This window comes from Bactrocera neohumeralis, chromosome 6 (genome assembly GCF_024586455.1).
Source record: "Bactrocera neohumeralis isolate Rockhampton chromosome 6, APGP_CSIRO_Bneo_wtdbg2-racon-allhic-juicebox.fasta_v2, whole genome shotgun sequence".
NCBI lineage: Eukaryota > Metazoa > Arthropoda > Insecta > Diptera > Tephritidae > Bactrocera > Bactrocera neohumeralis.
The window spans coordinates 59039738-59051592 of record NC_065923.1 but is presented as its reverse complement, the minus strand read 5'-3'; the positions used below and the strand labels follow the sequence as shown (position 1 = coordinate 59051592).

General features: G+C 37.0%; 1 protein-coding gene and 1 pseudogene across 2 annotated transcripts in view; one reads left to right on the top strand and one right to left on the bottom strand.

The window, feature by feature from the left end:
- Nucleotides 1-11855, top strand: part of LOC126763272 (IQ motif and SEC7 domain-containing protein 3) — a 176980-nt gene that overhangs the window by 62035 nt on the left and 103090 nt on the right. The gene's annotated exons all lie outside the window — the stretch shown is intronic.
- Nucleotides 759-2122, bottom strand: LOC126763274 (acyl carrier protein, mitochondrial-like; annotated as a pseudogene).

Sequence of the window (11855 nt, the reverse complement as noted above, 5' to 3'; positions counted from 1 at the left end):
AAATTTTTGGCGGGGCGAGTTTTTGGGGAAAGGTTGGGGCCTAAACATCGGGTGGTAAATTTTTCCAAATTTAAAAAAAATTTTACTTTTTTTTTAGAAAAATGTTTTTTGGAGTTTTTCCATTAGGGGTTTGGCATTTTGTGCCCCCCTTTGCAGTTTCAATTTGAAGCATTATATTATTTGATTTATCAAAGCCCGAAATTAAATTTCGACTGAGGGCAAGTTTGGCTTCCGACTATTTGTACAAAATTTTGGTAAATTGAAAAAAAGGGAATAAATTTAATTAAAAATAATTAAATTACCCTTTTCAGAAACTTTTCCCCCCATAAACAAGATTTGACTTGGTATTCATTTTTTTTTCTGAAACAATTTGAAAACCAAACTGAATGTTTCTTCATTTTCCCTAGTGGCCCTGAAAAATATAAAATTATGCCCCAAATCTTTATATTTTAAAGAAGAAAAGCAAAAATTTTGGGAAGATCAAAACAAACCAATTTTTAAAATTTTTTCAAAAAAAATTTTATTTATCTTTTTTTTTCAATTAAAAATAAAGATTTTAAAAAGTGTTTAATATGGTGTTGATGCAGCACTAAAAAACATTAATATATCTTTCCGATACAAAATAATGGGGATTTTCCTTAGGTTTTTTTTGATTTTTTTAAAGAAAAAGAAAATTTAAATTTTTTCCCCATTTTTAAACAAATTACCCCCCACTTTGCATTACTATTTTTATAGAACTAATTTTTTTTAAACCCTTTTTAATCGTATATGTCCTCCTTGTCGCAACATATTTAATGATGTCAGCTGGTTTATTAATTTTTTCGGCATCTGAATCAGGAATTTTCAAAACCCCGAACTCATCTTCCATAGCCATTATAACTTCCACATGATCCAATGAGTCGAGACCAAGGTCATCACGAAATGCGAGTCAACGCTGAGCTGTTGAATGAAAATATATGCATTATATAAAGCATGAAATAACTTGTTTCGGTTCAATCAAATAATATTAGCGGTAACAACTGGTTAATTAATTTAAATATATATTATCGATAATAGAATCATGATTAAAAATTAATTATTACTTCATTCTGTATTGATTATTTTACCATTAAAAACCCAATTACCTTGCTGGGGTCGATCTTGTCATACAGTTTCAATACGAGCAAGACGCGTTCGCCTATTAATTTAGAAGTAAGTGGCGGCTTTGCAGAGAATAGTTTCACTGAAATTGTGATGCAGAATATCTTCTAATGAACCGAAAACAAAGAACAAAAAAAAACCAAAAGTTAGTTCTTCTTCCAAACCTTTTATTACCTTGTCAGCAGTCACTTTGTCATAGCTTGCGACTACTTTCAAAACACGATCTTGGATTTCCTCCAAACTGCGTTTTGCTGATGCATATGTGCGCACTTCAAAAGATTTCTTGTAATTTTGCTGAATATGAAGAACGGAATGAGTGAGAAGGTTGTTTTTAATTAAATCAAAGTGATTGTTACATTTATGATGATTTCACTAAATTTATACATGCTCTGTTTATTTTATACTACTTGTATATATTTATGACTATCTCAATACAGGTAAGGAGCTCTACCAAAATCTAATACTTATTACTTGAATACTATATTTTTTCCCATGATTTTCTATTTTGATTATAGCAGCATCTAAAACCATTTTGAGGTTAAGAGTATGTATTGGTTGAACGCATTCTTTGATATTATAATCCTTCAACTTTTGTCCACTCACCTGATTTAGCAAAGCGCTTACGGCAGGTGAATTGCTGCTAACCTTGTGCATCAAACGCATTTGTGGTTGGGCAGTTGACGACACTGCGGCAGTTACACGCAGTGATTTTGCAGCAAAACGGCTGCAGTTACGAACAGCTTGCGTTAATGACATCGTATATGTGGTAATCTCCGACCTGTTAATAATAAATATAGTTTGAATTATATTTGTAAAAGACTTCACAATAAAATAGCAAATTTTGTAAGAAAAATTGTTAAATTCTGCACTGACCCTTTGGGAAGAATATTATGTAAAAACGTCAGGAACTATGTTAAATTGCGGCAATGAAAGAGACGTGCATAGACAAACTGTCAAAATTAGGGTCGTTCACAATGGAAAAACACCGAAATAATTTACTAACAAAATTTCTGGACTATATGTATACATTTTTTTGAATATTTTAAAACTGTGGGGACACAACACATCTGGCAAATGCAAAATACTCCAATGTCGTCCATTTCAACTCCACGGCAGTCGGGCCTACGTAACAGGACGAACCCGGATTTTTATCTGGGCAAGGACGGTCAACTCGGCAGAATACTGCCGCTACGACAACAACAACAACTGTCAAAAATTAAAATACACACGCTCTTCCGGGTTAACTTTATTTAGACGACATTTGCAAAGACTTTCTGACATTTTAGAATTAATTTTAGATATCTTTTTGCCAACTGAGTGAGCTAGAGCCTGACAGTCTGTGGAAGGATGTTATCTGAGTTTATGGGATACAATTATGTTAAATTATTCAGATTTTGGTAGATTTTTTCAACAAAGTTTTGAAAGATCTTCACAGTCGCACGATAGGGAATCGCCTTGTCTGAAACTTTGTTTGATAACGTGCCTTTTTTCGTGCTGTCAAAATCAGGGGTCGAATCGTTACATCCGTCACGTATCACTCGTCACGTAAAAGCCTGTATTTCGTATTATGACGTACGTGATCGTAACGCTTCTATCGTGATCTGGCATGATGACATACGTGAAGGAGTATATAAACGTATCCGTTCGTTCGAATCGTCGTTCGAACGCGAACTACCAATCGTAATAGCCAAATTTATGGAAATGTGAGCAAAATTTTTTAAAATTTTAAGTGTTTTATAATTTTTAGTAATAAACGACATAAACAATATAGCAATGAATGGAATATCTCATTAAAAATTAAAACAAAAAATTATTTATATGAACAAAATTTTTGTATTTTAGTTGACAATAAAAATAAAATTATTTACAAGGTTAAGGACATAAGGAATACTTTATTTGATCTTGTTGTTGTTGTTTCAACGGAAATTCAATCCCCGTTGGGATGGTAAATGTCATTTGTGTTGTCGTCGATGTCATCTAACGGTAGGCCTAAGAAACGTGCTGTTTCGACGGGGTCGGACCAAAAGGAGGAAGATGTTAGATGGGTAGGGTTTGTAGGGCATGCAAAGAGCTGGTCAGTGTCATGCGGAGATTCGTTGCATGCAGGACATACATTGGGTATGTCAGGGTCTATTCTGGATAAGTAGGAGTTTAACCTGCTACAGTATCCAGAACGAAGTTGCGCAAGGGTAATTTATTTGATCTCTTATCGGTTATTCGATTGCGGTGAAGCGGTTCGTTACCCCAGTGTCCATTTCTTGTGTATGATAAGAATTGTAATTTTGAGGGTCACAACTTGTTTTAAATTTTATGCAGAAGTTATGTAATGCCTCACAAACGTTAGCAAATCTTCCACCTTTGTGGGGTGATACCTTCCTCTCTTGCCTAAAATCCTAAAATTCTCCACCGTGTTTTTAAGATTCCGATGCTTTGTTCAACGATACATCTACAAAGAAAATTTTGTAAATGAAAATTCATATTTTTTTTTTATACCTGCGCTATTGCTACGATCTCTTAGCTATCTCCGCACTATTTTTTTATGCCCATCACTTTCACTAGAGCTCAAATAAAAAAACACAGTTGGATTCATTTTGATATTTCAGATTTACTTCTGTTAGTTTATTGAAAATTTCGCAAGTTTTGACAGTTCCACATCTATTGTGTCCTAAAAATACGATCCAAAGCTATCGTATGTCATAATGCCAATCACCGCATACGATTGACGTATCACGTAATTTTCTTTCGTATGTTTGCCGATCCGTGCACGGATGTAACGATTCGACCCCAGCAGGAATAAAGGGATGCCCAACTTATTCCAGTGTGAGAGCGCCTCAAAATTAGCGTTTTTTATAACATTTTCCATTATGGCCAGATTGAACAAAATTACAATTTTTGGGCATCTATCATGTCCTTTCAATACCCAATAATAGGATTTAAGCTTGTTAGCTCTCAATCATTAAATGTTTTTAATAATTTTCCATTGAAAATAATACTATGACGTTTCATTAAATACCTTTAAATTTCACAAATTTATTTAATTTTCATTGTTTTAAATTTTTTATAAGTGGTCTTGAACGATGCAACAAATCCCTCCGTTTACATATTTTTTTGGTAAGATTTCAATCTGGCCATCGCTCGTTTCCAATTGCTTAACGTCAAAACCTCTTGAACTCGATCAACTGTTAACATTTAGGTGGTTTTGATGTTTAGCAATTGTTCTCTCACTTCCAGTAAGAGAGGAGTTAAACATCTCTTTATCTCTGACCCCAGCTTTTAAATCGACGAAGAGATGGTGTGTGTCGATTCTCTTTTGACGGGTCTTTTCCAAGATTTAGCGCATGGGGAATATCTGGTCGGTTGTTGATTTTCCAAGCCTAAAGCCACACTGATAAGGTTCAATCAGTTTGTTAACGGTGGGCTTTAATCTTTCCCACAATACGCTCGATAGAACTTTATATGCGATGTTTAGGAGACTTATCCCACGTTAGTTGGCGCAGATTGTGGGGTCTCTCTTTTTGTGGATTGGGCATAACACACTTAAATTCCAATCGTTGGGTATGCTTTCGTCCGACCATATTTTACAAAGAAGCTGATGCATGTTACATATCAGTTCTTCGCCGCCGTGTTTGAATAGCTCGGCCAGTAATATATCGGCCCCGCCGCTTTGTTGTTCTTCAAACGGTTAATTGCTATTTGAACTTCATCGATTGGAACGTGGAATCGAGTTCGCCTTCTCCTGGCGTTATACTTTCACTGTCATTCAGCAGGCTGGAGAAGTGTTCCCTCCATAAGTTTAGTACGCTCTGGGCGTCGGTTACTCCGGTCTTGAAACCTTCTGTTAATTGCCTCATTTTTTCGTAGAATTTTCGAGCATTACCCCAGTCGGCCATCCCGCAGTTCCGTTATACAGAGCGATCTCTTAAAGAACTTCCCGGATTGTGGCTAGACGTTTATCCGTTTATCCACCGGGGGGAATGACAGTAATCGGCGACGGAGTCTCTCTCCTACTACGAATCCTACACCGAATTTGTGCTCCTTTATATGGCCACTGTAGTAAATGCCACAAGGAAATACTCACCTCAGTCCTTGTCCCATCCTTCGCATTTCTTGGACGGCGGTGATGTTAGCCTTCAATCTAACGAGGACATTAACCAGCTGGGCAGTTCCCAATTAAGGGACAGGACATTCCCTTAAATCGTTATCTTTAGTGCGTTTGCCATGGCCGTCATTAAGAGGGGGGCTCTCATCCGAGGCTGTTTGAGCTTTTTCATTGGAAGCGTTTTTTACGTGGCGGTTCTCAAACCAAGCGCATAATCCTGTGGAGGGTATGTCTGGCCTTTTCACTTCAGCTCGTCATCAAACGGATGTTCTTTGGCTGCCCAGAGGATACTAGGTCTAGGACCGGAAGTCGTGAATGGCAATCAGAGAACCTTCCTCAATTGCGTGAACTTCTACACATGACGCCACCATATAGTTCTACATATAATTATTTTCGTTTTTCTCACAAAACTCATGTCAAATATGGCGGCCAGGAACATATAATTGACGTTTTGCCCCTTAAGGTATTTCTCTGACTTTGATTCTTGCAAGTCGAAAGAATAGCCCTTCCTTACTTGTTATACATTGGTTTGCACACATCAAGTTGTTCAGTTATAATTTTTCAAAACGTAAAACATCAAAGCTAAAATCCAATTATTAAAGTGTATTTTTATACCCTGAACAGGGTGTATTAAGTTTGTCACGAAGATTGTAACACCCAGAAGAAAGGGTCGGAGACCCGATAAAGTATGATCAGTGTGTCGAGCTGAGTCGATTTAGCCATGTCCGTCTGTCTGCCCGTCTGTTTGTATATATACGAACTAGTCCCTCAGTTCTTAAGATATCGTTTTGAAATTTTGAAAACGTCATTTTCTCTTCAAGAAGCTGCTCATTTGTTGGAACTGCCGATATCGGACTACTGTAACATATAGCTGCCATACAAACTGAACAATCGGAGTCAAGTTCTTGTATGGAAAACTTTCACATTTGACAATATACATATATTCACGTTCAGAACGGATTACTATAGCATATAGCTTCCATACAAACACATAGTTACTAACAGAAATGCACCTGTGAAGGGTATTTAGGTTCGGTAAAACCAAGGTTAACGCTTTTTCTTGTTTAATTAATAAAAAATAGCGGCACCGATAACCCGGCTTTTCTACGATTTAATTTAGATTGAAATAGCAAAGTTGCTCAATTGAGCACAAGAATAACTACGTTGTCACTACGGAAGGCGGCACATTGGTGAATCATTAGTGGCCGTTAGTCATTCCGTATCAAACGAAATTTGTCGAAGTTATGACCATAGTGATAACGTAGAAATTTGTTGTTCTCTTTTCCATTTTAACACAAGGGTATATTATTATACAAAAACATTTCACTCGAATTTTTAATAACATACTTCATAAATATGTAGATATTTTTGGCAAAACATCAGGCTAACGCACTGGGGTCAACATATTGGGTACATGGGGGCTTGAACAATTATGGTCCGATTTTTGCAATTGTTACATTCCAGCTGGCATACTTTAAAAACACTATTTGTGCATAGCTATATACGAATATATTGATTTGTGCTTGATTTTGGTACTGGAAAGGCAAAGAATCATATGGAATTTTATTTCTGCAATATGGGAAGTAGGTGTGTTTATGGTCTGATTCATTTTCACAACTAAACATGAAAACGTCAAGATAATGTCATATACCTAATTCGGCTGAAATTGGTCTAATAGTTATGCTATTTTATAGGTTTTTGTTTAATGGCGTTTTTTGGGCGTGATCATGGTCCGATTAGGTTCATCTACAAACTGTCGTCAATTTTTGCAAAGGAAAACGTGTAACAGACCGTTACAGATATCTCAATGTTTACTCGAAATTCCACTTTGCATAGACTGTCATAGTCTGTCATCTATATATATCTACATATATGGAATATAACCCTATATCTAACTCGATTATTTTTGGATGATACAAACAACCGTTAACCGTTGCAAGAGTATAAAAATGTAGTGAAAGGGTTCAACATTCATTTTTCGATGAAATCGTGAATGGATTACAATCATAGATTTACTTGCTTTCATTAGTATATTTTACTTCCCGTCACTTACTTTAATGTCTTCGTCATGTCATTTGTCGTTTATGTCATCGTTGGTTAGTGTTATTCCTTGGTATCGGCGAGCACCGTCCTCTGACAAAGCGTTTTTTTACTTGTTGCACAATTGCCGGGGTTAGAGAGTCCGCAGTAGCTTATTATAATCGGAAAGAGCTCTCTCAACGTAGGCGCTGTCCAGCACAATATGGAGTCGTCCATCGTTTCGTCTCAGTGACCGTCGTTTTCATGCAACCCCATCGCCTGAAAGGCTTCTCGGAAACTGTCCTTTACGTGCCCATCTACCATTTTGAGTGTTTGAAAACGGATTATATTCAGCAGCAACCGAACACAACAATGCTCGAAGTGTGTTATGTGTATGATAAAAATTCTACACAAGACACCTGAGGCTTTCACACCAGGCCACCTGTCGACGGGTGCGCTCTGCACGCGACGTTTCCATTCTTTTCGTCACGTATTCCATGTGTAATACCTTGGAATTTCTACAAAGAACAACGTACGAGCAAACTCGTCTTCCTGGCACAAGCGGAAAATGAGGTGAGGGTGGTAATAGGCGGTGTTGCAATTCGGTCTGGCAGTTTTGCCTCGGTAGATACACGCTCTCGTCATTTGGGAGATGTACAGCAGGATAGATCACTGCTTGGTGCACTTCATGTAACGATAAACTGAGTATTCTCCACGCCGTTTCATTACTACTTACATAACTGCTCGCCTGAAACATATGGATCTCATCCTTTGGGCTATTTATGTATTTACATATATATTTCATAGCCTGGACCGAGCTGGAAAACTCCACATTTATGTAAGTGTTAAAAACTTTGTAAAGCAAGCGTGAATAAGAAACCTCTCAGCTATTGTCCACGCACACGCTTTCCGCGGTGCCTCTAAGATTAAGATTAACAGAACGTCCCTCTTCCTAGAGCGCCATACGTCAATACAACGGTTAATCATTTTTTTGTGTATGTTTTGAGAGCGCGCGTGGATATTTTTTTGTGCATTTTTCGTCCTTTATGCAAGGGGCCGTACTGTTCAGTACATCGCATGGTCCGTGTATCATGCTTTTAGTGACGGTGACATATAATTTTTTACCTTCGTTGGGGTTGGGCAGCTCAGCAGAAAAGTGGTTCCACTGGCTTTTCTAAAAGAGGAATGTCTACTTTGATCCAGAGCCACATATTTCCGTTCTTTACTTATTCGGAAACACTCCAGCTCTGAAAGTATTCGACGAAGTACCCGTCGGGGGAAGCAGAGGAAGAGGAAGACCTCCACTCCGTTGGAAGGACCAAGTGGAGAAGGACCTGGCTTCGCTTGGAATATCCAATTGGCGCCACGTAGCGAAAAGAAGAAACGACTGGCGCGCTGTTGTTAACTCGGCTATAATCGCGTAAGCGGTGTCTACGCCAATTAAGAAGAAGAAGACTTATTCCATTTAATGACCTCAATGACGACACAAATTTTCAATACGGTGGATTTTAATGAGCCTGTGGGTACTGTAATACAATATCACGTCTATTCAAAACTATATTTTTCAAATTTCTGGTAAATATTTGCTGACGCTCTGTTTGACACTGAGCGAGTGCGCGTCGGCGAGCATTTGTCTCATCTAATGTATCAGAAGGACGCTGATTGGCCATTAGTTGGATATTCGAGTTAACTGCTGTGCGTTTTTTTGACGCCGAACTCTGCCTGAAGTAGAGCTTGCTTACGTGTGTGCAGTTCAGCATGATAAATAGATTCTTGCTGTTAGCAATTTTCAAAAAAATGTCAAAAATATCTTAGATCTAGAAATATGTATGAAATACTAATCTATGTACATACATATATGTAGCTAAGGAACTTAGATACAAGAAAATATTACCACTACCAATAATTATAGCTAAATCTAGTTGGATGATAAAAAATACCTCAGTCAAATAATTATATGTACATACTATACATATGTATGTGCAAAGTTCTTTTTATTTATAACTTGTGTTCTGCTATCGGCACGGCAATTATACAAGGCACTCGCGAAAACAATGATTATACAATGAAAGAAAAAATGCACCGGAAAACAAATCTGAAGAACAGCGTATTACATTGTGACAATGATACTGAATAACACAAGATTAAATTGCTTGTAATTGGAAAGGCAAAATATCCTAGAGTAGTTAAACATTTTAACTCCACCAACTTACAAAGCCAGCGTGGATGACATCAACTATATAAAAGTGAAACTTTTGCCAAAGCTTTTTAAAATCTCCCTCCCCGTTTCCCACTCCGCCACCATCCGATGGCAATGAATTTTAATTAATTATATTACATTAAAAAAGTTGATAGACGAAAAAAGGAATTTTTAGAATATTACTCAACTAAATCAAAAACTGATTTTAATAAAATTGATTTACTTTTGCATGATATTTTTCTTTGACTGAAAGGATCTAAGCTCAAAAGTAATCGGGTTAGCTAGTCCTGATTTGTAATGAGCCGTTAGTTCTTTCGTGTATGATGGAGTCGATACATCTTAACCTACTTATTGCTTGACTAAGTAGATTCTTCATAGATCTCTCCTATTGAAACTGGTGCATATTGGATAACATCGGGAGCGGAAATTTGTTTGTGCTCTTCATCATTTTGCGATTTTATTATCAGTTGTAGAGGGACATACATATGTCGTGACAAATAAATTATTGCCTTCCACATTATTATTTTCAAAATTTCTGCGTATTATTCGCTCTGCTCAGAACTGCCATCAAGGCCACATTTTCTGTTCCAAAGTAAACATGACATAAAAAAAACAGAACAAATGGTTTTTTTCGGCAAAATCAATTTATTTTATTCAAAATAGTCACCTTCTGCTTTTGCAATGTCCAAAAGCATGTCGAGCGAGTGTTTTAACTCGTTGGCCGGTACGCCCGGCAGTATGCCGGTGCAAGCCTTTTGAATGGCCTCTACTTCTGCATAACACTTTCCTTTCAGGGGGAAACGCATTTTTCCGAAAAGGAAGAACTCGCACGGTGCCATATCAGATGAACACGGGGAGTGATGTGATTTTTGGTCAAATAATCATCCTTCGATTGTTGGATTCTGAGCAGTTTTTGGTCATCAGTCAATTTGTGCGGGACAAACCGTGCACACATTTTTCGTAAACCCAATTGTTCGGTCAAAATGCGATAAATCGATGTTTTGGAGTTGTTCAATTTAATTTCCATGAATTTCAATTTCAAAAACAAGTAAGGAAGAGCTAAGTTCGGGTGCAACCGAACATTTTATACTTTTGCAACTTGCAAGAATCAAAGCCGGGGAAATACTTTAAGGTGTAAAACCAATCATATATTAGTTATATGGGGGGGTAAGTCAAGTTCTCGCACAAATGTATCTATTTTAGGCACAAAGATACACCGTTATAAGTACATTTAACCCATTTTTGACACACAGACATACCATTGTCAGAGTAGTACTATCCCTGAATTTCATTTATATACCTCAGACATTGACCGATATTTTCGATTAAAAGTCAACTATAGACTCTGGGGTCCAAATAATCCGTACCTAAGAACTTGAACAGTTTTTGTTGGATTTGATTTTTGGTCATAATTTCATTTATATACCTCAGACATTGACCGATATTTTCGATTAAAAGTCAACTATAGACTCTGGGGTCCAAATAATCCGTACCTAAGAACTTGAACAGTTTTTGTTGGATTTGATTTTTGGTCATAAGGTGGCATACACTAAAGGCATCACTTGTGTAAAGTTTAATCGCGTTATATTAATTGCTTCTTGATTTGTGTAACCACCGCGTACCAAATTTTGTCGCAATCGGTACGTCGGGTCCCGAGATAAGTGATTTTATCAAAAAGTGGGAGGTGCCACGCCCATAGTTCACTTTTACACCAGCTCCCATAAAACTCTCTCATACCATCTCAGTGGTAAAATTTAATGTCTCTAGCGTATTTAGTTATTGACTTATCGCGTTTTTAGTAGTTTTGAACCGCACCGTTATATAGGGAGTGAACGGGGTTTTCATCCGTTTTCGTCCATTTTCCCAATATTGGTTGAACTTCTAATAATATTTTGCTGAGTAAAATTAGATATTGTAGCGTAAGGGGTTTAGGACAAACTTATATACATTAAATTTATTAGAGGGCGGGGTCACATCCACTTTAGCAACATTTTTTTCCCACAGGTGCTCCTTGCTACTGCAATCACCTGTGACAAATAATAGTTTCATATCTTAATTTAGTGCTTAGTTATGGCACTTTATTGGTTTTCGGTTAATGGCGATTTGTGGGCATGGTAGTGGTCCGATTACGCCCATATACATACGAACTTTTTTTGTACTAAGAAACTTGCATACCAAGTTTCATCAAGATAGCTAAATTTTTGCTCAAGTTACAGCTTGCACGGACAAACGGACGGACAGACAGACAGTCAACTAGATTTCAACTTTTCTCGTCACCCTGATAATTTAAATATATATATGTATACACATATATAACCCTATAACTATTTCAATTAGTTTTAGGTGATAATACAACCATACATACATAAACTATAATACCTGTAGTAACTGGTTGCA